We start from the raw sequence: 25324 nt of genomic DNA, 5'->3' as shown, positions 1-25324 counted from the left end.
TCTTCATCCCCGCCCCCTACTTTCTGGCACAGAGTTGCTAAAACCCTTGGAATTCCCTAATAGATCGGAGTGATCAAGGTATATTTTGTTATGTTAATAAGGTGACTTCTGACCACACCTAAGGGTGGGGCTGACTGCCATGAGAACTAGCCAGGAGATAAGAGGGTTGGAACTTTCTATCCCATTCCCTGACCTCCTGGGAAGAGAGAGGGGTTAGAGCTTGTGCTCAATTGCCAGTGGCAAATGATTTAATCAATCATGCCTCTGTATTGAAGCCTCCATAAAAAGCCAGTGGACTGGGTACCAAGGGCTTCCAGTAGACTGGGTTCTGAGGTTGGTGAACAAGTGGAGATTTGGGGGCAGAGGCGTACTCTGAGAGCGCAGGGAAGCTTGTGCCCTTGCCCTATGCATCACTTCCATCTGGCTATTCTTGAGTTATATTCTTTTATAATAAACTGGTAATCCAGTAAGTGAAATGTTTCTCTGAATTCTGTGAGCCACACTAGCAAATTAATAGAACCCGAGGAGGGGTCTTGGGAGCCTCCTGTGTATAGCCAGTCAGTCAGAAGTACAAGTAACAGCCTGGACTTGCAACTGACTTTGAAGTCCAAGGAGAACATCATGGGAATCTACATCCTATAGCCAGTTGGTCAGAAACGTGAGGAATAACCTGGGCTTGCAACAGACATCTGATGGGAGTCAGGGGCAGTCTTGTGGGACTGAGCCATCAACATGTGAATCTGATGCCATCTCCAGGTAGACAGTGTCAGAATTTAATTGAATTATAGGACACCCAGCTGGTGTTGGAGCATTGCTTGAATGTGTAGGGAACCCTGCCCTCCACACATCAGAAATCAAGTCCAGGAACCCAGGAAAAAACCTCTGACCTCTTTATATATATAAATGTTTAAATTGCATGCATTATTTTTTTTCCTCTGATATAACTGATATATAGGTTAATTGAACAAAATATAGAACATAGATCAACTATAAAGAAGAGTATAAAAATCACCCATAATCTCACATGAGAACTGTTAATGTTTTAGATTATTTTCTTAAAAAAATTGTAAATACATATACTATTGTATCAGACTCACTCCAGAGATTTATTAACGTCCATTAAGTTAATAAGCCCCTGATGCTATTAATCCTGGAATATGTAACACAGTGTCGGCCAAATAAGAAGCAGCTGGATCCTGAGTCTACTTTGTAATGTAGAGTATCCTCCCTTGTGACTTTTTTTTAACCTCTGTTTTTTTTTTTGGCGGTCTTATTTCCCCGACCAGGGATTGAACCCGAGCCCTTGGCAGTGAAAGCGCCAAGTCCTAACCAGTGGACAACCAGGGAATTCCCTCCCTTGTGACTTTTAAAAAACACTTATGTAGCACTCTCCATGAGCCAGCCCTGTCCTCAGTATTTTGAAAATAGTAACTCATTTAACACTAATAACAATTGCATGAGGCAGGTACTATTACTTTATAGATGAAGAACCTGAGGGCTGAGTGGGCTTAAGTAATTCACCCAAGTTCATACTTTAAAGCTCTCGTATTTGTTGCCATTTTTCATTTTCTCTATCTATGGCATCCTGTTAAGGATAGTGTGGTAGGCAGAATACTAGAAACCCATCGAAGATGTCCACGTCCTAATCCCCAATACCTATGAACACATTACCTTACATGGCAAAACGGACCAGAAGTAATAAAAGGATCCTGAGATGGGAAGTCCACCCTGGATTACCTGGGTGAGTCCCATGAAATCATGAGTCTTTATAAGAAGGAGGCAAGAGTGTCAAAGTTAGAGAAAACACGTGATGACAGAAGCAGAAGCAGTACGTTGGACAGAAGCAGTACGTTGGAGTGATATGGGACCATGAGCCAAGGAATGTAGACAGACTCTAGAAACTATAAAAGGCAAGAAAACAGATTCCCTCCTAGAGTCTCCAGAAGGAATCAGCTCTAGTCACACCTTGATTTTAGCCTTGTAAGACCCTTTTTTCAGATTTCTGACCTCCAGAACATTAAGATAATAAATCTGTGCTGTTTTAAGTCACTATGTTGGTGGTAACTTGTTAAAGCAGCAATAGGAAACTAATACAGGTGGCACCTAGAATTTATATCCTATGTCTTTGAGTTGTAGGCAGGGCCCCTAAGTGACATTCACAGGTGCTACATAAATCATATTTTATTTTATTTATTTTATTTTATTTTTAAAATTACCACTGGCAGCTCTATGAAACCATTTATTATTTTATTTTATTTTATTGATATTTTATTTTATTTTATTTTTTGGCCGCACCACATGGCTTGCGGGATCTTAGTTCCCCGACCAGGGATTGAACCCGGGACCTCAGCGGTGAAAGCGCAGAGTCCTAACCACTGGACCACCAGGGAATTCCCCATAAGTCATATTTTAAATGAGAGAATCTCAACAATATCCACCACTCCTCCACCTCATCTGGTTCTATAAGGACAGATATAGATGATAGATCGATCAATAGATAAAGTATATAGATACACACATATACACACAATATGCACATATATACATACATTCAAGTTTATATGTTTATCTGTCTTTCCATTTATTATTACTTGAGAATTTACTCATGTCATTAAACATTATGTACCAAGACATTTCCTTATGTCTTTAAGTCTCAGCAGATGCTCCAAAGGCCCAGATTATCAGTTACCACCTATTGATGTCAGATAGAGTAAGAGCTATGGAACTGGCTTTGCCACTTGGTTTGTCCTCCAGGTGTGGGTACAGAGGAGATGCTAGAGGATTGATTCAGATGGAGGAGACTTCAGAAAATCATTTAAATATCCTGGACTTTGGTGAATATGGAGACAGGAATTTGATTAATTTCTGAAAGGGCCTAACAGGGAGAGACTTGCTGAGGAGTCTTTGGCAACTGGGTCAGGGGGCTATGGAGTTCCACTTCCTAGATGGAGGAAGGGCTGTCTGTCCCTGGGGCAGACAAGGGAATAAGCCTCCAGATGTTCTGAAAGGGACTTTATTCAAAGACCTCCTGCAGCGTGAGGAGACCCAACAGAGGTGGTCTGTGTGGGGTGGAGGTTTGGGTTGTAGGACTGAAGTGTGGTCAGAAATATTCAGCCATTGGAATCAGAGATCAACAAACGGGAGGGTCCTAGAGTGGGAGAATGCCTAATAACTCCCAAAGCACCTCACAAAGGAAAGAACCAGTCTTTGAACACCTGCCACCTTTAGTCCAATGTCAACTTTAAATTGTACTGGTCAACAAGGTTGCCTCTATCCCTATATACCTTGTGAAAATTCTATAAAAGACATACCCTTCTTCTGGAGGCAGCACAGAACCAGGTGATAAAACAAGGTGATAATTTATAAAAATGTTTCCTTCCCTCAGATGGATGCAGCTCCACACCAGAGTACTTGGTAAGTGTAGCTTCCTAAGCAGAGTGAGCTAGATTCCATGTTCCATTGGCTGGGGACCCTTGTGCAGTATGCAACCTACACAACTGTGTATGGCAGCCCTGGTGGGCAAGTAAGACATTCTTTGCCTCTTTCTTCTGTCACATCACCCTAGCCCTCTCCATTCCAGGAGAAGTCATAGGAGTTATAATAAGTGGGGGAAGTGGAATAGAAGAACGTGATGGGGAAATGGGGAAGAGGAAGATGACAAGTCTCTTTCCTTTTCCCTACATTTTCCAATTTTGTGGACCAAAGCTTGGGAAAAGGAAAAATTTTTTAATTGGCTGAGATTGGCTTTAGTTCCACAATGAGCTGGGAAACAAGATTATTTATTAATACCTGAGAAGGACCAGAGAAACTCTAGAATCCCCCTAGATACAAACCAAGAGTATGAGAAAAATCAGTCTATAGCATAAGTTAAAGAGGTAATGATAAGAAGAATTACTTTCTACTTGTATCTACAGATCAGTACATTCAATAAAGCAGTTACAAATATTGTAAAACAGATCCTTTTAAATATATTATGAAGAGCTCTCAGAAACTATAATGTGTTAATGGCTTGGTCTCCAGGTCTCTTGTTCCCACTTCAGCCACTGCAGGTCTCCTATTATCAGTTTTATTTACTGCATTGCACTTAAATAAAGATTTTCACAGTTGAAAGTATTTGAACATCATTAGCTTAAGACAGAGGTCCCCAACCTTTTTGGCACCAGGGACCGGTTTTGTGGAAGACAATTTTTCCACGGACGACGGGAGCCGAGGGTGGGGGGGCGCGGTATGGTTCAGGCGGTAATGCGAGGGATGGGGAGCAATGGGGAGCAGCCGATGAAGCTTCACTCAGTTGCCCACCACTCACCTCCCCTGCTGTGCAGCCCGGTTCCTAACAGGACCGGTACCGGTCCGCGGCCTGGGGGTTGGGGACCCCCAACTTAGGACATAATATTTTAACAGCTGCATATGATTAAATATGCCTTTTATTGTAGTTGACTATATACATATTTAACAACCCCTGCTGGACAGTAAGATTCTTTTAAGAGTAGAGATTTTATTTTATTTCTCTTTGTGTTTGCAAGAGTGACTAGAACATAGGAGATCTCTATACGCTCATCGAATGATTGAGCAGTTCTGCTCTGACCTGCCCCATTGGAGTTACAAACGCAGTGACAATTTATTTTTTGTCTTTAGGTGGTGAAAAAATTTCAGCTTGATAAGAAGATGGGCTAGATTTTAATCCTTATATTTAATTACATGGAAATAGAGTTTTAATCCATATTCTCTCTAGATATCGGATTTGGTCACACAAAGGCAAGCAGCCTAGGCGACGATAACTCCTAACGACTCCAAGTGCCTCCCGGTACTAAGTGTCACTTGTAGCAGGAAATTGGTGATTTTCGGTTGACATGAAGTGGAAAATTATTTCATGTGAATTGATGCTGGATGGCTCCATTTTTACTAAGCGCATGCAAAATGGCTCGGTGCGCAGGAAGCATTTAACGCTAAGTGAGCTGACATCGATTGGGCTGTAGGGCAGAGGTTCATAGAAGAATGTGGAAACTGAAAATGACAAGGAAGACCAAAGTTGTCACATCAGATGAATCCAGCATGCCTGCCTTTCAGCCTCTAATTCCTGTGGGATGCCCCGGTAGAAGGGAATGAAGAGGCTCAGCCTCCAAGCTGGTTGTGGAATGTTGTAGGAAGCAGGTGTGGAATTTCATTCTTGTAATTACCCTCCCTCCAAATTCTCATGCCATTGTGTAATCTGGCTTGGGGTTTGCCACTAACCCACTGTATGACCTTGTCCAATTGCTCCTCCTCTCTGGGCATGTTTTCTCATCTGTGCAATATAGGAACTCAAATTGGCCCTTTCAGTGAATTTTTTTTTATATAAACCCTGTGCTAAGTGCTCAAGAAACAGCTTATTAAATGCTCCCTAAATCCCTGCTACATGGGTCCTATCCTTTTCATTTTATAGATGAGAAAATTGTGGCTCAGAGATGTAAACTGATTTGTTCAATGTCAAGTGGCTAGTGCGTGGAGGAATAAGCTTCTAAATCCACGTGTGCCGTATCTTACAGATTGTATTCATCCCAAAACATCATTCTACCCTTAGGATTGACCAAAATTCATACTTGAGCTGCATGCATTTTTTTCCATAGTGGAAGGAACTTGAAGTTAGAAATCTCACTCCTGGATTCAAATTTAAACTTTATTTATTGATCATGGACAAGGCATGCTGATCTGAGCCTCAGTTTTCTCAACTGTGATAGGCAGAAGAATGTCCCCCAAAGATGTCCAGCCCCTAATTCCCAGAGCCTATGAATACATTCCAAGGTAACACGGCAAAAGAGACTTTATGTGATTAAGGTTAAAGACCTTGAGGTGGGGAGATTATTCTAGATGAGTCCTTAGGAATAAAGGAGGAAAACAGAAGAATAGGCAAGAGAGATACAGTGTAGCAAGATTTGACACCCTGTAGCGGTTTCTGAGACGTGGAGGTCTAAGAGAAGTCCCCAGCAAGGAGACAGAGATCTAAGTGCTATAACCACATGAGACTGAATTGATTCCCCCCCTAGACTATCCAGAAAGGGACACAGGCTTTCAACACCTTGATTTTAGTCCTGTGAGACTCATACCAAACTTCCAACCTGTAGACTGTAAGATAATAAATTTGAGTTGTTTTAAGCCACTAAGGTTATAGTAACTTGTTACAGCAGCAATGGAAAAGGGATGCATCACCTCTAAAGTGAAAATATCAAGCTAGACCATATCAGAGTCTTCTAGTTTACTAGGGCAAGCATGAGAGCAGGAGTGAGAATGAGAGCCGATGAACTCAGGAGTGAGAGACAGAGAGAGAGAGGGCAAAGAGAGCAAGAGCTCTGCTTATGGAGGAAGAGACTTGTGGGAACATCCTGAGATAATAAAACCTAAGGTAACATGGGGCCAGAGGGTTCCTGAATGCTTGTGTTGTAGGAACACTTTCTGCTGGGCAGAGTCTAAAAGAAGGACATCATGGCTTATTTTTGGAACTGATTTGAAACAGAAAAGTTCAGAAATAAACTCAAAATCCCTTACCAAAGACAAATTAAATGTGACAAGTAATCTCTAAATTGCTTTTAATCTATCCTACTCTCCCAGGTAGTGACACTGAAGTCTGAACTGAATTACGCTGGATGAAGTTGCCAGACGTGGGAAAAGACAAACACTAATGAATTTAATGTTATTTTTAAAAATTAGGGAAATTTTCTCTGGTTTGAGGAAAAATGAAATAAACTGTAGGCTCTATCATTATCCTTAGCTATAATCCTTTAATTATTTTTTTAATCGAAATATAGTTAATTTACAATGTTGTGCTAGTTTCTGGTGTACAGCAAAGTGATTCAGTTATACATACATATATTCTTTTTCATATTCTTTTCCATTATGGTTTATCACAGGATATTGAGTATAGTTCCCTGTGCAGTACTGTAGGACCTTGTTGTTTATCCATTCTACATATAATAGTTTGCATCTGATAATCCCAAACTCCTATTCCAGCCCTCCTCTAACCCCCTCCCCTTTGGCAACCACAAGTCTATTCTCTATGTCTGTGAGTCTGTTTCTGTTTCGTAGATAGGTTCATTTGTGTCATATTTTAGATTCCACATGCAAGTGATATCATATGGTATTTTTCTTTTTCTTTCTGACTTCACTTCACTTAGTATGATAATCTCTAGATGCATCCGTGTTGCTGCAAATGGCATTATTTCACTCATTTTTATGGCTGAGTAATATTCCATTGTATACATATACCACATCTTCTTTATCCATTCATCTTTTGATGGGCATTTAGGTTGCTTCCATGTCTTGGCTATTGTAAATAGTGCTGCTATGAACATAGGGGTGCAGGTATCTTTTCGAATTACAGTTTTGTCCAGAGATATTTCCAGTAGTGAGATTGCTGGATCACATGGCAACTCTATTTTTAGTTTTTTGAGGAACCTCCGTACTGTTTTCCATAGTGGCTGCACCATTTTACATTCCCACCACTTAGCTGTAATGCTTTATTGGCTTTGAACCCAACTGTCCAGGGACCTAGAATGGCTAGTGGATGTTTCTAGAGAGAAGGTAGTGTTGCTGTAACAAAGAGTGCTCTGCAGTGGTCTAAGCTCATGCCCAGAGAACCTAGTAGACCTTGGCGTGGCCTCTTCACCTCCCTGCCTTTTCTCACTCAGTCCCCTTTGCATTTACATCCCTTGTCCATATTCTCAATCATTGGCAAAATCCTATTCATCCTTCAAGAATCAGTTCAAATGGTACCTGTCTCTGAAGCTTATCAAGTATCATCTAAATGCTTATCACTCCTGAATTTTATCTCTAGCCCAAACCTCTTTGGGAGTCAAATCCATATACTCAATATTCTTTTTGATATCTGTACCTGGAAGTTGGAAAATGTTCATGTCTAAAATACTGACTCTTATTTCACTTCCAACATATTCTACTCCCAATCTCTGCCATTTTAGTAAATGGGAACAAAACCAACTCAGTTGTTAAAGCCAAAATCCTTGAATCATTCTTCATTCCATCTTTTTCTTCACTAGCCACAATCAATCTATTGGTAAGTTTTAATAATTCCCCATTCATTACTTACTCTAAATTGCCTGCATTTCTAATGCCATCACCATAGCCCAATCCAATAACATTTCTTATCTGAACTATAGGCATACCTTGGAGATACTGTGGGTTCAGTTTGAGACCAGGGTAATAAGTGAGCCATATGAATTTTTTGGTTTCCCAGTGCATATAAAAGTTATGTTTACATTGTACTGTAGTCTATTAAGTGTGCAATAGCATTATGTCTAAAAATTAATGTACATGCCTTGATTAAAAAATATCTTATTGCTAAACAATGCGAACCATCATCTAAGCCTTCAGGGAGTCATATAATCTTTTTGCAATAACAAAAGATTATGTTACTTTGCAGTAACATCGAAGATCACTGATCACAGATAACTATAACAAATATAATAATAATGAAAAAGTTTGAAATATTGCAAGAATTACCAAAAATGTGACACAGAGTCATAAAGCAAGCAAATGCTGTTGGAAAAATGGCACTCGTAGAATTGTTTGATGTAGGGTTGCCACAGATTTTCAATTTGTAAAAAGCACAGTATCTTAATTTATTATTGCAAAGCTCAGTAAAGTGAAGCACAATAAAATGAGGTACGCCTGTATTTCAGCGGTCCCCAATATTTTTGGCACCAGGGACTGGTTTTGTGGAAGACAGTTTTTCCACGGATGGGGGCAGGAGGGGGATGGTTCAGGTGGCAATGCAAGCGACGGGGATGAAGCTTTGGGGATGGGGATGGCAGATGAAGCTTTGCTCTGTCCGGCTGCTCACGTCCTGCTGTGCGGCCCAGTTCCTAACAGGCACCGGTCTGAGGCATGGGGGTTGGGGAGCCCTGCTGTATTTGATTAGTCTCCTACCTACCCCTTCTGCTTCCTCGAATGTCCTCTATGATCCATTGTCTACACAGAAGCCAGAGGGACCTCATAAAATATTCATCAGGTTATTTCACTCTTCTGCATAAAATCTTCCCTTGAATGAATGAACTAACCAAGCAAAATTAAGTGATTCCTCCTCTGTTTCTTCTACAGAACTTTCTGTTTGTTGTTCATCTAGTGTTTGTGTAGAAAGCTGACACTTTGCAATCCCCTTGCAATGTCCTTTCCAATTGTATATCCCTTAGCCCCTGTACTAAGACTTTCGAAGTTGATAGATCTAGCTTAGTGAAAACAAGACTCAGGCGGGGAGGGTTTATAGTATGGATAAGGAATACAACCAAATTGGTGGAAAATGAAATCCACAGGGTCAGACAGAAAGGTAGCAGCTATACTAGGACTGGAATCTGAGCCTCCTGACTCCCAGTCCAGTGCTCTGCCCACCACATCTCACTAATCCCTGGTCAAAAAGGCATCAGGCAACAGAGTCTTCACCTTAGTGAGTGACATCACGCCTTAGTTCTAAGAGGGCCACCTGTCATTTCCTTCACCAAACACCCAATTCTGTGCTAGTTTCCATTCCAATTAGACACTGTCTGGAAAACATGAAAGGGTGGAATGTTTTCACACAAGCCCAGAACTCCCAAGTTTGTCAAGGAGAATGTGTCCAAAGCACTTAGGTTGTCTGGAAAACACACATAGGTGCTCAAAAGTGTGTGTTTTCAAGGAAAAGGATGGAGGTTTTGGAAGTTGGTTTAGTACAATGGAAGTTTTTGCAAAAAATATGTGGAAAATGATAATCTATGAAGTATCAGAATGAGCTCCAGAGAGAAATCTTTCTTATATATCTTTCTCATGGTTTCTGAGAACCATGTAAGCAAGATACCAGGCCAGTTTTTCCAAGGGGCTTCTATTGGCTTTATAAAGTCAATCTTAGCTCCTTAAGACTGTCTGGTCATATATGATTTTATGTATATTCTCAAATGTGACATTCCAGTCAAAGCCTTGGTAATATAACCATGTTTCCAATTGTGTCCTGTTATAAGGAGAACAGATTCTTATTGAACTTATGTGAATAACTATATTGCTATTGAAAATAAGACTACTCAACAAGTTTCTGAATTCTAGAAGGATCAGGTAGGGAGAAAAAGTAAATGTTTCAATTCTATTTATAGAGATATACTTTACAAAATTATTGTAAGTCATAGATAGCTTAAGAGAAAACGCTTTCCTTAAATCTGGAAAAGTAAAACATTAAGGAACCAGCAATGTTTCAAGAAAAGGTTGTGAAAAAAATGATAATCATTCTCATAAATTTATTCAATCCCATATTTTTAATTCTTGTTCTGCTTGAATCAAGTTTTTTCATTATTTCTGGAAATTACTAAGCAGTTCAGTTTTATGATCTTAAAGTTGTCAGAAACCTATATTCTAGAGTACCTGTCAGAGTCCTTTCCATGAATCTCTCTGAAGATGAAGCACCTTTGCAAAAGTATCAGAGTAAAACGATAACTGTCTATAAATGACAAAGACTTTCAGGGACTTCTCTGGCAGTCCAGTGGTTAAGAATCTGAGCTTCCAATGCAGGGGGCACAGTTTCGATCCCTGGTTGGGGAACTAAGATCCCACATGCTGTAGGCTGTGGCAATCAATCAATCAATAAAACAAAATAAAATACTTTTAAAAATGGTCATGGTTAAAGATCTGATGAGAGTTCTTTTGATAAGAAAATGTACTTATTTTCATGACATATGATAATTTAAGATAATAATAGGACAATGAGAGTATTGACAAATTTCTAGAAACTTGAAATAATTTCTGGAATACCTATATTGGTAACATACATCTATGCACATATAACCCAAGAAAGTTAATCATCACTTCTTATTTAACAGTGCTTCCCATGTAATTTAATGTTCCAAATAAACCTAATTATTTTAACATCTCTCTTTTATAAGGTGAGAGACAAAACCTTTGAGATGTTCCAGGAGCTCTCTGGGAAATCTCAAAGTTCTTTAGAGGTTAAAAAAAAAAAAAAATCTCCATTTAGAATTTGATTTGGGCAAGTTGTCAAATGTCAGAAGGTTTGAACATTTGACTAAGTAACATCTCAGATAATTATGAAATGATATTTAACTATCTATTTAACTATGACAACAGAAGATGTTAAAGGCAAATACAGAAGGTTACACAGCTGTGAATAAAACTTACCTCTTCTAATATTGAGAAGACTGGGCTTTCTTAAGTAATCAAACACCTGATAATGACAACATGAAGAATGATACATTATTTTGATAAGACATAAAATCTTTGCTTTCCGGGTAGATTACCCAAAAGGTAAATACAAAAACAAAAACAAACAAAAAAACCTTTCATAATCTCTTATCAAGAGAAGACCAATAGTCCAAAGGCACGTTGTCATTTTAACAGAGAGTAAATCAAACTCTGATTTTTGCACCAGTGTACTTTTGATAATAAAACTCATTCTTCAAAAACTTAAATAAATCCATTCCAATTTTAGTCAGCTTGAGCCCACAAACAAACAAACAAACCAAAAAAAAAAAAACCCTCCTTTTTCACAAATCTTCTACAGCTTTTTTTCTCCATTCAGGTTTTGTCCTGTGTTTTTTCTGTCTCTCTCATTCTGGAACAGCTGGTCATTCTACTTTCCCCACCTACTTTTCATACATGGTTGTTTCCTTTCACCCTTATTATTTCTAAATCACTTTAATTAATTTATGTATATTGATTAGAATTCTTAACCATTAGAATCCTTTATTCCTAGTGAAAACCAAGAAGTAAGCAATTGGGGACTGTCTGCTACACTAGCATTCTGTAGATTGGCAAATTATAAATATATTTCACGATTTCTAGAAGTATATTCTTCCTCATAGTAAATTTTTCAATGTGGCACAAAACATTTTTACTAATAGATCCAAATATCTTTTAAGTTTCTAGGTAAAAGGAAACCTAAAGTGGATAAAACTGTATTCACTAATTAATGTCTCAGTTTTTTACCTTATTTGGAAATAATCTAGATATTCAATGAATACTCATCATTTAACTTATCTCAGTATAACTTTAGAGTTTTAAGTTACCAAAAATATTTTGGAAAATAGTTTTAAGTAGACACACCATAAAGACATACCAAACCACACCATACAATCCAGCCATATTTAGCCACAAGTGAGGTACAACCCATATTTCTGTTTGGCAATACTTTGGGGGCCAACACCATGACAGATGCCAAGCCAAGTTCTCAGGACACAAAATGAGACAAACAAGAGGGCAGTAGCTGTCCTTGAAAAAAAAAGGATATATAACTAATGTATTTTTTGTTGTTTTGTTTGTTTGTTGTTTTCTTTCTTCTTTTTCTTTTTTTCTTTTTTTTTCCCTGCCAATGTGATATTCTCCCCTCCTCTCTCAACCAAGCATGGCTTTGGTAAGAATTCTTTTCCAGCTTCTGCCAAGTTTTCCAGGATGCCATCTGCAGGCTCCAGGGCAAGTAGGGTGTCCCAGTGGATGTCATCCTGGTCAACAGAAACTGTAGAGGAAGCAATATATTTCTTCCCTACCCTTCATAGTGAGTGCCTAGCTGAGACACCTTTTTCTCTAGGGTACCTTGTAAATGGATAAGCTTATCTAAGACTCTTAAAAGTTCTTCTCTGTGGCCACTGTAATTTGAGTATCTTTGGTAAGGATAACCCATTTAAGGGTAGCCTTAAAACAAAATTTTATTCACCTGAGCCTTCACACTGGACCCAGTCGAATTTAATTCAGATCTGGTCCAGTTTCTAAGTTTGACCCAGTCTAACCCCAGACCCAGTCAGGTTTCTAAGTTGGAACCACTCCGACCTCAGGCCTGGTCTGGTTTTTAAGTTGGACCCAGTCCAACTCCAGTGGTTTCTGGACTCTGTCCAGAAAAAAAAAAAATAAAAGCACAAATAAAGTCTAAAAGTTTATGATGAAAAAGCTGTGGAGCTAGGATCCAGGATCTGAGAGGAACTTACCCACCACCTCCAGAGGCATCAAGGAAGCAGTGAGTTCAAGGAGCTCAGCAGGTACCTACGCCCTGTTGCTCGTTGCTCCTGGGGGCTCTTCAGAGTCTCTTTTGGTTCCTTCTTCCATCACTAGGACTGTTAAAAGATAAACTGATGCACATTAAAATTTTCAGCGTTTATTGGAGCAAAAGTCAAGTCAAACTGGGCAGCTCCAAGTCAGAAGTAGTTAGGAACGCTCCACCAACAGGAGCTGGGGAGAGACATTTATAGAGAAAAGGCAGAAGTGAAGTAAAGGAATTATTGATTGACTATAGCTTAGAACCTAGTTGGCTATTTGTAATTGAGGGCCTTAACATTTTCTTTCATAAACTTAAGACATATACAGGCTTAGATTTTGCTTTGCTTACATAGACTGTCACAGCATTAGAGCCAATTCAGTCTATGTAATGACCTCCTTGTTTACTTGATTTAACAGTGACCACACTTCAGCCAGATGGAGAATAATAAAACTTTGGACTAGAAACTCAGAGACAGCCCTCAAGTTCTGCTCCTATATACCTCAAGCAAGTGACTCAAATTTTCTGAGCCTCTGATCCCCCACTTTTAAAATGAGGAACTCAGACTGTGCCAGAACTCCACAGAGCACATCCCTCAGGACAACACTTTTCAAGATGCTTAAGTACAGAATCTGTGGTAAAATGAGTTTGGTAGATATAATAACACACATAACACTATATGATTCATGATGCATATTAACAATCAAAATCCCTGATAAATCCTTTAGCAGTGAAACTCATTTTTTCCATGGAACCACTTAAAAGCATCCTATAGAAACAAAGTCCTGTAGAATTCTTTGGGAAATGCTGGATGAAGTATTTTCAAATATTTCTTTGGGATTTAATCTATGTCACTGTGAAGAGTACACATGCCTTATGACTTGAGGTTCCAGATACTTAGCTCACATTCAGCATTGGTACTTTTCCAGGAGTTTTTCTTTATTAACCCGACTTTCCACTCTTAGCTAACTGTACCATATATTCACTTCTTTTACATGTATTAATCAGGACCCCTTTAGTCTCTAGTTACAGAAACCTAATTAAACCTATTTAAAAATTCCAAGTGGGATTATAATCTGTCATCTCTTTGACATGGGCACAAAGGTAGAACAATATGTAAATTTCTGGGCAAATACATAAATTGTGCCAAAGGTGGAAAATATTTCAAACAGGTCTGGACATCCATCCATTTGTCCACTTAGTCATTTGGAAAATACATATTAACAGAATTAAAATAAATGCATTTTGTATTTAGAATGGCTTGGCTCAAACTCCGACTCTGGGATGTATAAACAGTTTGATTTTGAGTAAATCAGTTATTTTATCTGATCCCAGCATCATTTTCCTGAAAGTGAGGGTGATCATACTTACTTTATAGAATTGCAATAAAGACGAAATGAGATATTTGTAAGGTACTGGTGCAAAGACAGGAACAAGTGAAATAGTTTGAACTTATCTTACATGAGGAGGAAGTTGGGTGCAAAGATGGAAAAGTTGCTTCCTTTGTCCTTGAGGATCATACACACTTCGGGTGGGAGAGAACCCAAATCACTATGATGCTTAGCAGAGAGAGCCAGATAAATGGAAGGTTTAGGTTGCAGGAGGGCTAATTTCACTTTCTGCAGAAGGAGAGAAATGAGTGCCATGATAGACGTGGGGAGTGCATGTAAATTGCAGCCTGCTTTACCTGTGGAAGGATGGTCAATAGTGAGCCATCACTATGATGTGTTTAAGGTGTGTCAAACAGTGAAAGTTAAACCTCAAACGTGGAACAGGGATTAAAAGACTGAGAATCTTTGAATTGAACTGAGGTGGAGTCAGCCAATGGAACTAATGTATGTCACTATTATACCTTCTGCTGCTTTGACAGACATTACTATCAAATCACAGTGTTCTTTTTTATTGATCCAAGATGTAGCCTCGAGATCTTCAATGACTTCAGTATCAAATGAATGTGATATCTTAGAAGAAATATACCTTTTTAAAGCCTTTTGTTTTAGATAAATATGGAGATGGTAAGTTAAGTTTCCATTTGGTTACCAACTTCAATTAAATGGTAGTGGCTACATCACGTTGTAGAGGATTCTGGAGTTTTGCTCAGGCTTTCAAGAAAGAGAATCATTAGCCTGTTCTAGTGTATTTTCAGAGGTCCTGGGAAAGCATTTTTGTACCCAGATTTGTCTCTCACAAAGCCTAATATCAAATGATTCATTTATTCAAAATGACATGGGCAGCGCTAACTCAATAAACTGAAAATTCTATTCAACTTAGTAAGAGCAACCATAGAACTAATCATGAGATGCCATGAGGGAAACAGAGTGATATCACAACTAGTTTACAGAAAGAGAATGTGTCACAGGATGCTTCAAAGGGAGTAACAGATGAACTGAGCCTTAGAGAAGGAGAAGGGGGAGAGGTTTACGAGATGAGAGAGAAGGAGAGGCATAGTATTCTAGACAGAGGGATTGTCTGAGCAAAGACCAGAAGCCAGAAATACCACAATGTATGAGAGATGGCAGGAAAAGCCAGTTGTGCTAGCTCATAAAGGAGTGGTAGAAATAAAGCTACAAGTAAGCAAGGGCTCGCATCAAAAAGGGTCTTGAATGTCATGCTAAGTGGTTGTACCATTCCATAAAGATGGGAATGATGTAAATAATTAAGGACAGAAGTGACATGATCAGAATTGTGTTAGGAAAAAGATATCACTATGTACAACACACACCAAAGCACCGATTAGAGGGAATAATGGATCTGGAAACAGCAGTCTGGGCTTCTGATTCCTGTTTTGGGACTAAATTATTGCATGGCATTGGGAGGATAGGTTTTCCTTTCTGGATCTCAGTCTCCTCCAGTGGAAAATGATTGAGCTGGACAAGGTGAGTTCACTGGGCTCTTACACATATAATATTTTATACCAATCCTTTGGTAACTGGCTTATTTAATTATCTGTTCCTCAATTGCATCATTTAAATAATAGAATCATCTCTGGGTTTTCTCCCATGTACAAAGAAAGTTCATGCTATAAACAAGGTTAAAATCATTCTGAAGAACGAGAAAAGCAAAGATGGCAAGTTATCAGTTTGTCTTCTAAATAAATAGCTAGCTCATAGAAAATGGGGAAACTTCAGGTTTAACACAACAAAGAGAGAGGGAGGAAAGAACTCTGTCACCTTTTTCTCAATTTAGAGGTCTGGACCCTCAGAGTCTCAAGAAACTTTATAGACCCCTAGTCCTATGGTTTTTAGTTTCTCTTCCACCATAACCTGGTGGAAAGATAGTTCTTTTATCTCCCGCAGTCAGAGAAATCCCAGTTTTATATACATTTTGAGTACTGAATATCTCTTCTTCCATCCTTCCTTCCTTCTTCTTGCCTCCCATGTGGAATATTCCCTTTCTCACTCCGTGTTATTTTAATAGAACTGGCAAGCATGCAGCCTTGTCTCTGTAACAACAGAGATATGCCATTTCACTGGAATTTCTCAGAATGAAAGAGATAGGGAGTAGGGGTGGGAGGCAGAACTGTTCTCCCTCCCTTTCTCTTCTAGGACCATCTTGCTACCATACGTTGAAGGTCTGGCTGAGAATGAAGCCAAGTAGTTACAGGTACATGAGAGGTGGAGTGATGGATCTCTGATGACAGCTTTTGATCCCTGACTCAGCCATATGTGACATGTTTTACTTTTTTTTTCTCCTGTTTTACTCTCAAGCTTGTTTGAATTCCATTTCTGCCACTTGTAATGTAAAAAGTTTTGAGAAGTCTTTATGTATGAGGATTTCATGTATGACTTTATTTAAGGAAAGATTTTTTCCACTCTTTCTCTGACAAAATTTGGGAACCACTGATCTCATCCAATGTAACTGCTTACAGAGGAGGTAACTGAAGGAAAATACAATATCATTTTCCCAATGTTATACAGCAAATACATGGCAGAGCTGGTTCCAGAAGGCAAGGTCCATATTTGTTTTATCCCCCATGGCATTCGGAGCTGCTTGTCTCACTGATGTACCTGATACATGCATAGTTCTACCACCCATCTCTACCAAACATCATTGTGACTTACCAAATATTGAGAAATATTTCCACTGTCCAATAGGGAAATATTTGAGGAGGAACATTTATCCATCCCAACAGAGATCAAGCAATAGACTTCTCACATTAGCCGCACACAGAGTTGTGTTTAGCAATAGAGGAGGAAAACGTGCCCAAATCAACCAGACAGTGTGGAAATGACCTTGCAGGATTCTTGGAAGCCCTTATCCCCAACAGGGGCAGTACTCCTTGGACACTGTTAGTGGTTGTATCATCGTGGTACTGGAGCACCACCTCCTGGCTGTGTTAGAGGTTTCGTTTGCCTTTCTTAGTCAAAGAAGGTCCAATACTTACTAGCAATTTAGGACCTTAGAGCTAGAAGGGCCTTTAGGAATGACCTAGTCTGTTATTTCTATTTTATGGGTGAGGAGACAGACTCAGAGAGGAAAAGTACCCTTCCCATGACCATAATAGTCAATGAAGAGCAGCCATAGCCTGAGAATCCAAATGTATTGACTCCCTTCCTAGTACCTAATTCTGTGGTTATAAAAGTTGAGGATTATTAAGTTTAAGAAACTAAAGCTAGTCCTGGGGTGGTGGTAAAAGTATGTGGGGACAACTTGTAAAATTGAGAGGTGAGTTGGACAATTGGATCAGAAACAAAAAACAATTGGAATCTATGTAGAAGGAATGGTAGGCATTCTCTTTAGGACACCATCCCAATTCATTATAAATCAGCTTCAAATGTTTCCCAGTCTCGTATTACTTTACTCAAAATTTAAATCCCAAGGAGATAAAGACTGATTGGCCTAGCTTGATACACTTGCCAACACATGACAAGAAAGTATGAGCCTCTGACTGATGGTTCCTTTAAGACATTTTAGGAAATACCTCTATAGGGAGAAGTATGTTCCCAAAGGAAAATCGAGTGCTATTCCCAAAAGAAGGGAGAAGGGAGACAAAAACAACAGATGTCCACCGCAGGAACAAAGCCAAGGATATGACTCAGGCATTTCCAAAGTAGAGCCATGAAGCATCTACTCATAGGCCACAGCATGTATTCACATTGGGAGAGCTCCCTATGCATCGCAGATGCCTTAGCTCCGAAGCACGGAAAGCCATTAACTGCGCACCTCTAAGTATCTGATGTACTTCTTCCCCAGTATTGTTTGCTCCATTGATCTCCAAATAAGGGCTATTTCACTTTCAACTACAGTTAATGCTTGAACAACTGGGGGAATAGGGGCACCAACCCTCTGCACAGCTGAAAATCCGCATGTAAATTTACAGTTGGCCTTCCCTGTCCACAGTTCTGCATCTGTGGATTCAACCAACCGCTGATCGTGTAGTACTGTCGTACATTTTTGTTATATATGTAGATCTACACAATTCAAATCCATGTTGTTCAAGCATCAACTGTATTTTAGGACCTGGGGACCAGGTATTATATATAAGACCATTGAATTAATACCTGTGCTGTGGTACTAATAGAAAATGTGAAGGGCTTAATGGAAATGCTCCAAAACCACAGTATTTTTTTGGTCTCCTTCTCCAAAAGAGGGATTTATTTACTATGTATAAGACCCCGTTAGGTCGGGGCGTCCCTGCTTTGGCACTGTTGACATTAGGGGCTGGATAATTGTTTATTTTGAGAGCCTGCTCTGTCCATCGCAGGACATTTAACAGCATCCCTTGCCTCCGCCCACCAGATGCCAGTAGCAACCCCTCAGTCGTGACAGCTAAAAATGTCTCTAAACTTTATCAATTGTCCCCTGGCGGTGGGGGGGTGGGGATGGGAAGGAGATTAGTCCTAGTTGATAACTATTGATCTATATGTTTGGAGATGATCCCAGGGATTCAGGAAATCAATTTAATTTCTTCCTCGGAGGGAGCATTTTATCAGTCAATACCATTCAATAATGGTGGAATGTGTCCTTGAAAGGAGAGAGTTCACTCCATGTCTTGGGATATTTAGCAGAAACTGAGTAAATACTAGTTAGAAATGCAGTAGGAAAAAGAGGGATGTCAGGTAGGTGGGTTTTTTGTTTGTTTGGTTTCATTAATTCCTATAAATGAAAAAATTCAGAATCAGTCATGAGATCATTTTACTTCTGTTCGTTCAGTAGATATGTTCAGTTCTTTTGATTATAAAGAGCCAAATGAGACCCAGTTTAACTCCAGGTAAGCAATTCATGTGTACAGGAAATGGGGGGAAAATGTCATTAAAAATCAAAGTAGGGCTTCCCTGGTGGCGCAGTGGTTGAGAATCTGCCTGCCAATGCAGGGGACACGGGTTCGAGCCCTGGCCTGGGAAGATCCCACATGCCGCGGAGCAACTAGGCCCGTGAGCCACAATTACTGAGCCTGCGCGTCTGGAGCCTGTGCTCCGCAACAAGAGAGGCCGCGATAGTGAGAGGCCCGCGCACTACAATGAAGAGTGGCCCCCGCTCGCCGCAACTGGAGAAAGCCCTCGCACAGAAACGAAGACCCAACACAGCCATAAATAAATTAATTAATTAATTAATAAAAAAAAATCAAAGTATTTTATAGGGCTTAATACTCCCTCCATCACTCTCTTGCCTTCAGGGAGCTTAGAGTCAGTCTTTGATGTCTTTCTGACCTTTTGGGCTACCTTTGCTTACATACAATTATGACTTCTTTAAGAGTTGAATTTGTCCATGACTCATTAAGGCAACTCCAAACTCTTTCTCTAATTAGTAATTTCAGGGATTTAGCTCCTAACTTAAATTTTTCTTCTTTCAGTAATTCCAAGTTCTAATTTCTGAAGAAAAGAAAAAAAAAAAAAGACTCTAAAAGGTCAGTTCATGATTTGCACTAGGCAGCTACATAGAAAATTGGTCTGTGTATGGATTGATGGTTGTATTTGTTACTGTGTCTTTGGTTACAAATAACAGAAAACCCTGATTCAATTGACTTAAACAACAAGGTAATTTTACTATCTAGTCGTATGAAATCCTGCAGTAGGGCTTCTCCTGAGTCCTTTAATTCAATATCTCTTTGATGACCTAAGGATCTGGATTCTTTACTTCAGTCTGTTTTGCTGTTCTTGGCATACTGGATGTGTTCTAAGGTTACCTCCCCTTCATGATCTTTGTTGTAGCCAATCTAAGCATCTCAACCAAACATAGCTACATCCTGTATAAGAAGACACTAAGTTTTGCTTTTAAAGAATGAAGAAACTTTTCCCAGAAGTTCATCAGGAGACTTTCCCACATTGACTTGACATTTCATTTACTGGAATTATGACACATGCCATGCCTAAACGAAATGCTGGCAAAGAGAATGAGATTACTATGATTGGCTTAGGTTTTACTTCTGAGCAGGAGATATAGTCAGCTTTCCTAAATGATTGATACCTGTACAAACATCAGACTGTGTTACCAAGGAAAAACAAGGTGGATTGGATGTTGGTGGTTAATTGTATCTGATTCAGCCAGCTTTGGGTTGAGTAGCCACTTCCTGTCCTTTCTTCTACAACCAGGCAAGATGAGATGCCATGGCACATCCTTGCTGTCCAGCTAACCTATGGATGTGTCTACCCTTGGGTCTGGTACCCACCATAAATCTAGTAAATTGTGGTCGAGGGTTCACGTGGTAGAAAAGGCAGCTTTCTCTGTGGCAGAAACTGTGAATGGGGCATTTTTCTTCAGATGGGGCTTGAGGAGTTGTTAGAACCATGATCCTGTGCCCAGTACAAAATTTTCTCTCCCACTCATTTTCTATATGTCCTCATCTTTCTCATTTATTCAATTATTTGTTTATTAAGCCTGTGTTGAGTACCTACTATGCCAAGCCCTTTGGACACAGAGACGAATAAAACATAGGGCAGAAATAAAGCAGTCCATGGTCTTGGTGTGGATACAGAAGTGTAAGGGGACATTTACAAAGGCACCTTAGGGTGCTAGTGCAGAAGTATGTCAAAGTGCACATACAAAATTAAAGAGGGCCAACTTTTACAGAGAAGAAGAACCTAGGTAGTAGAGCAGGAGGAAGGCAAAGGTACCAGGACTCCTTAATTCAAGGAATTCTTAATGGAGTTTGCAATGATTAGTAATAGCTTAATGTAGCTAACTACACCAGAAATGTGCAATTCTAGCTAGGATGTTAGCAGTGAACTGGCAAACAGTGGTATTTCTGGAAAAAATAATGAGTTGGTTTATAAAAGATGGTCTTTTTTTTTTTTTGCTTCAGTTTTCAGTCTTTAATAAGGCTAAAAGTAATAATGGAATTGTTTTGCATTCTAATACTGCCTCATCATGAATTTTCATATCTGTTAGCAGAATTCATGTTTGATTCAACCCTATGAGTACTACGCAGAGCTATCTTTATCCCCATTTAAGGTGGTTCTAGAAATGAGATTAATCCCCATCTAATCTAAAATGCGTGCAAGGTAACATAACACAAATAACACATGAACATGGACTTGAACCCAAGACCTCTGGTTTCCATATCTACTCTTTGTTCTATAACACATGCTGCTTAAAGCACTGTTTCTTGCTTGATAGAAGCAAAGTTAGAGGTTATTAAGTGGAACTAATTGTGACACTCAAGGCCTGTCCAGTTAGTATCAATATTTTAAAAGTTTGATAATTATAAAATCAATGCAAATTGACTTCTTTCAGAAACACATGCGTTGGGTCAAACTCAGCTAAGTGTCCTAGGTAGAAATCATCGGGGTCCTGCTATACTCAATAGATAAAAATAATCTGTAACTAGCATGTCATATCTGTATGTATAAATTGTGTTTTAAAGATATTGGGAGAAAGTTTGCTCTCTTAAAGAGGTTAAATATTGCTGCCTGCCATCCTGTTTACACTGTTAATTTGCTTTCCAAATCCTTTTAGCCAGATAAAGCAAAGGTAAACTTCAGAATAGGCCCTGTACAAATTATCACCAATTCTAAATTAATGAGCTTTTTGCTTTATCTGAGTTGCAGAAAGACTAAACAAATGTGCTGGAATCATATGTTTTCTTTCCATCTGAAGGGCTATCTTCCCTTTTTAGCACTATTTCCTCTCTCAGGAAATTCAAGAGGTCCACTGGTTTAAAAAGTCCAGTGTTTCAGTACGAAATGGACAGCTAGTCCCACCCACTGACTTTCTTTCTTCTACCTCCTGACTTTCTTTGTCCCACCCAGTAGGTGACAAAGCCTCACTTATTGATTTAATCTAATTTCTCCATTTCCAAATTCATATTAGACATCATCAAGCACTAATGTAATTGTGTGTGAGGTCTTCTTTTCTCTACATTTGTACGATGAGAGGAAAAGCTCTTCTCAGTGAAAGTGGCGTCCTACGTAGTTTAACTAAAATAGCAATAATTTATTGTGTTCCCTAGCCCATCATCTGGCCCAGTTGAGACCAGCTAAATCCCATTTGTATACTGTTCTTTACCTTCATTTGTGCTAGGACATTGGACCCACTTTTTCCAATTTAGGTATTTTGTAGCAGAAAACATTGGCTCCAGACAGATCCTGCTTTGATCCCAGCTCTGCACCCTCAGGCACGTTACTTCCCCTCATTAGACTCAATTTCCCCGTATGTAAAATGAGAGTATTCAATGTGATTAAGATCTCTTCAAAATGTTTTACTTCCACTTCACTAAATTTTTTGTCAAAGTAGTATTAATTGCCCACATAATCACAACTACTCAAATATTGTTCAAGCATTTCCCAGAGCACTTTAGAAAAAAGCAGCAGAAATGGTTATCTGCTAAACCCTAGGCCACAGGCATAGAACCCAGTTTATGGTATTCTTTTGCAAAATGTCTCGTGATATCCACAGTATAGAAAGCGAACATTGGTTTCGTGGCAGAAAGCAGAATAAACCCTTCTACAGGTGTACAGCAAAGTGATTCGGTTATACATATACATATATTCATTCCAAAAGCAAATTCTTAAAACCAATCAACCACCCAACCAATCACCAGCACTGCCACCAACAACAGAAAACACATCGCTTCAATCACCACCTATTGCAAAGGACTTTAACTCCATAGACCCAGGCCAGATTGCTCTCCTGGGCTTCAGTCTTGTGTGCTTGGTGCCTCTCAAATATTTCTACCTGAATATCCCACAAGTACTCCTAACCAAAAAGCTCAAAACTGAACCAATTTCTATTCAAACCTCCTCTGTTATCCATGGTGACTTGATGAATGACAACAAGACAAAAATGTGGGGAATTATTCTTGAGTCCTCTTTCTGTTGCACCTTTTACAAAGAATCGTTTCCCAAGTCTTTACACTCCTAACACCTAACATTCTCATATATTTTTATTTTTCTTCCATCTCTAGTATATATATTACCACCATCATCTTTGCAACTGGCTTCTTAATGGTGCCACTCTGTTGATCAGTGAGTTCTCCATATGGCAGCCTCAGATGTGAATGGGATTTTGTTACTTCTCTGCTTAAAACTTCTCAGTGGTTCCAACTGCCTTTTAGATTAAATCCAACTCATTTACATGGCTTTCAGGTCTTGATGAAATCAAGACCTAATCTCTAATTCAGTGTTCTCAAACCTGGCTACACCTTAAAATCACCTGGAAATGTTTGAAAAATATAACAAATAGATACATGCCTCCCCTCCTATGCACAAAAATGATGATTTAGTTGGTCTGGGATGAAGTCACTCATCAGTAGTTATCGAAAAACTCTTCCCTGGTGATTCTGCTGTGCAACCAGGATTGAAACCACTTCTTGAGATCCAGCCTCCTCACAGCAATTTCAGTTTCCAAACACACTAAGTGTTCCTTTGTCTCTGCATATTCTTTCTCCCAGAACCCTCCTTTCATCCGACTTACTCCTTCTCATGGCTGCAACTCAGATGGAAACATTATACAAAGAATATTATTTACAAATGCAGACAGGCAGGCAGGTAGGCAAGCTGGTCAGTATGGAGGGAAATAAGGAAGTGTGTTAAAAGAGAATAAAAAAGATCTGGACTTGAACCCCCATTCTGTCAGACAGTAAGTGTATTAGGAATATTACTTAAACATACTGAAGCTTGGGTTCATTATTTGTAAAACATAGAGAGTACTCTCTGTTACATAGTTTCTATAGTAATTAAATTTGATAGAATATGTACATTTCACAAAATAGGGACTGGAAGACAACTTTGCTAAAGAGCAATGGCTTTGGAATCATCCAATGCACATAATCAAGTCTTAAGTCATATGCCTAATAATAGCAATATCACCTATTTTAAGCAAGTTGCCTAAACTCTCTCAGCCTCAGTATCTATAACTCAGTTTAGAGATACCATTATTCAAACATAAAGTTCATAACAAGGATTCAAATATTAATGGAAAACATTTAAAATACATAATAATGTTCTCATGGTCTTTGGTATATGTATTATACATCATTAAAAAGTTAAAAAGAATGTACACGTTTTAGATATTATAATGATTATAATGGAATCCATTATTGTCATTATTATATTCTTATTTGCATAATTTACCCCCACTTTTTTAATATCCTATGTCATTTTACCATAAGAACCTATAAAATATCAGTTACTTGTTTTATGTGAAGCTTTCCACTATAAAGGGAAGTATTTATCCAGCAACTAGTGTTTTTTCGTTGTTGTTTTTTTTTTAATTCGAGTAAAATTGCTTTACAATGTTGTGTTAGTTTCTGCTGTACAATGAAGTGAATCAGCTATATGTATATCTCTATCCCCTCCCTCTTGGACCTCCTTCCCACACCCCCATTCCACCCATCTAGGTCATCACAGAGTCCCGAGCTGAGCTCCCTATGCTATACAGCAGGTTCCCACTAGCTATCTATTTTACACATGGTAGGGTATTTATGTCAAACTTAATCTCCCAATTTGTCCCACCACTAGTGTTTTAACTTGGTATCAATGGAAGCTCCAAGCAAACATTCTGATGATCAATGCTAGGTTCTGTATCAGACTTCTTATGAAGTCTCTTTATTCTTTTTATCTGACTACTCAGGCTGACTATTAGAGACATTTGAAACATCAATCAGATATTAATACCATCTAGAGATCATGTTGGCTCATAAAATATGTCATTCTTACAATGACTCAATGTTAAAAGATGCTTGTATATTGTTTCTGATGTCACATGTTGTGAAATTGGCTGGTTTTCTGGTTGTGAAGTAATGCATTGGTCATGCCCTTGACACATAACAAGTGGTCTTATTTTTCTGGATTTACAGTTTTTAGAAACTATAAATACACTCTATATGTGTACCTTTTTTTTTTTTTTTACCAGATTATGGGAGGAAAATGGAGATGCTTAGGTGTTTAGTATAAGATA

The 25324-nt window shown here is 38.9% G+C and overlaps 1 long non-coding RNA gene across 9 annotated transcripts in view; it reads left to right on the top strand.

Annotated features, from left to right (window-relative positions):
* Positions 1-25324, top strand: part of LOC309633436 — a 360009-nt gene that overhangs the window by 82380 nt on the left and 252305 nt on the right. The gene's annotated exons all lie outside the window — the stretch shown is intronic.

The sequence above is a fragment of the Balaenoptera borealis genome (genome assembly GCF_965194805.1).
Source record: "Balaenoptera borealis genome assembly, chromosome: 8".
Lineage (NCBI taxonomy): Eukaryota > Metazoa > Chordata > Mammalia > Artiodactyla > Balaenopteridae > Balaenoptera > Balaenoptera borealis.
Note: the sequence above shows the minus strand (reverse complement) of the source record. Positions and strands in the feature narration are given on the sequence as shown.